Source organism: Nicotiana attenuata, unplaced genomic scaffold, assembly GCF_001879085.1.
Source record: "Nicotiana attenuata strain UT unplaced genomic scaffold, NIATTr2, whole genome shotgun sequence".
Lineage (NCBI taxonomy): Eukaryota > Viridiplantae > Streptophyta > Magnoliopsida > Solanales > Solanaceae > Nicotiana > Nicotiana attenuata.
In genome coordinates this window covers 5410-7908 of record NW_017684071.1, presented here as the reverse complement: position 1 = coordinate 7908, position 2499 = coordinate 5410, and positions in this window count along the sequence as shown.

Here is a 2499-nt window from a genome sequence, read left to right as displayed (position 1 = left end):
AAGTATTCCCCTCAGGTGCTGTAGAGATCGCTGCTGAGAAAGACTCTCGTACATTTAGAGTCAATGGGCAGAGATTAAAACTATATGCGTGCCGCGACGTTAAATCAGGCGCTGCATGGGAGGCAACCCACAAATGTGTTGTCAGTGTAGTTTGTAATATCTTACAAAAAAAAAGTTGGGCTAGTAGAATTTCTAACATGTTNGTTCTAGATTTTACTCCTTTTTTTTGGGAAATTAAAATTATATTTTACTATTTTCTTCTGAAACTGAGACCATTTTAATGGGAAATTAAAATTATATTTTAATGGAGGTAAACTCCCAGCTAGAAAACATTTTCTATTCTCAAGACCTTTTAATTAAGTGTGGCAAGATCCTATCCTTCCCACCATAATCCTGGGTGTTGCTATTGATACAAGTTGAAGCTACTGATATAGCTCCTTGATTTTAACTTTTTCTCTTTGCTTATCTGCAAGATTTTGTGAAATCGAAGTGATTAGTTAGGTTTAAATTCTGATGTTTTTGTAACTAATTAGTATATTAAAATGTGTAGAAAACTTAATAAAGTTGAATAAAATGTAAAAAAATGTTCACTGATAACTTTTTAAAAAGATTAGGAGTCTTTGTAAATAAAATCTATATAGCCTAAATTGTTATTTATCTTCTTTAGTTTTAAACTCATATGAATATATATGAGAAGGTACGCTTAAGGAGAATAGCCTAAAAGTCATCTCCTTACTTGGGAAATACTATACTATTTGGCAGAAGCAACTTGTTGCTTCTCTTTAAAATCAAGAAAGTTGTATTTAATACTTTAATATTGATATTATATATTTCTTGGGTCACTACTCCATAGGTAATTTAATTCTCCGTAATTTTATTTTATTTTCTCCTTTGATTGTGCACCTACAACTTACGGACCATCAAAAAGCTTAAAATGTTTCGAGCTATTGCTGGAAATTTTGTTTCATTTATTTATTTTCGCATTTAAAATCACCAATTGATAGCTCACTTATTTTTCTAGTTAATTCTGAACCGTGCAGGCTAGATTTATGGTTCTTTGTAAAGAGAAATTTTGTACTCAACATGCATGCTCCATTAATTAGCATACAATCTCGATAATAAAGTGGATGTTAAGAGGGGCGGAATGGAGTTCATTTGAACCCTCTTCGCCGGAAACACACTGCATATAGAAGGTACGATATTTTTTGAATGAATATATAGTAAATGTTCTTGGTAAATTAATCCTACCTTCTTCACTGTATGCATCTGATTGATGATTGGTATATGGATAGAATTTGGTACTATATGTAGGGGTGTCAATGGTTCGGTTCGGCCGGTTATTTTATAAAATATATACCTTACCAATTTTTCGGTTATTCTATTATATATAACCAATATTAGACTTTTCAAAACCGTTCCAATCATGTCGGTTTCTCTTCGGTATCGGTACGGTTCGGTTAGTTTTCGGTAATTTTTTTTAAATGTTATGTTAAAGTCACTAGTAGAAGTGGAATGCAATAACATATGTACATTTATAAGACCTGACAAAATTCTCTAGATATTTTTACAGTTTAAAAGGTGATGAATTAAGAAATAATGAAAGATGGCTAGAGTATAGATTCATTAAATATTCTACTACAGCGTAAAAGAAACTAAGCAAATATGAAAGACATTAATCAAACTGAGACTCAAGAATAAAGTCTATAGGATTAAATATTCAAAAGGATAAATCTGAATCATACGAAAGTAAACATATTCAATACATTACAATTTGTTACTCATTCTCTACAATACCTTGTGTCTTGCTAGTGAATATGCTGGAAATAATTTAGTTTCCATAGGAGTAGCATAATAGGTTTTGGAATTAGGATTTTGAGTTTCTTACTTGTTGGCTCGTAATTGTTTTATAATTCTAAGGCCCAAGAAAAAATTTAATGCTTTATTATTTTTAAACTTAATATATAAATATATTTTTTATGTTATAAATTTATTCGGTACGGTTCGGTATTTTTTCGGTTTATTTTCATAAAATAAAAGACCTACCCTAATTATCGGTACAGTTATAAATTTATACAAAAATCTACGGTTTTATTAAAAAAATCTAAAAATCGGTTCGATACGATACGGTTCGATCGGTTTAGTCGGTTTTTAAACACCCATTGACACCCCTCACTGTATGGGCGCTTTAGCACCCATTGCTTCTGACATGGAACCTCTACTTTATGTAAGCAACTAGTACTAAGAACAAATAATTTACGGTCAGCACCCAGGAACAAAATGGTCTAGTGGGTGCTTCGGTTAGGAAGTGTATTAAGGAACTATCTTGTTGTAGGCTGTTGCAGGATCGACTCCACAAATGAATTGGTGTTTTTCCTTTTCGTCTTTCCTTTTTGAGTTAATTTTATCCATGGTCATTGACTTTTGTGTTTGTTACCCAAAAGTCACTTTTCTTTTTTTTGTTACGTAAAAATCATTTAACTTTGTGTTCATTACACAAAA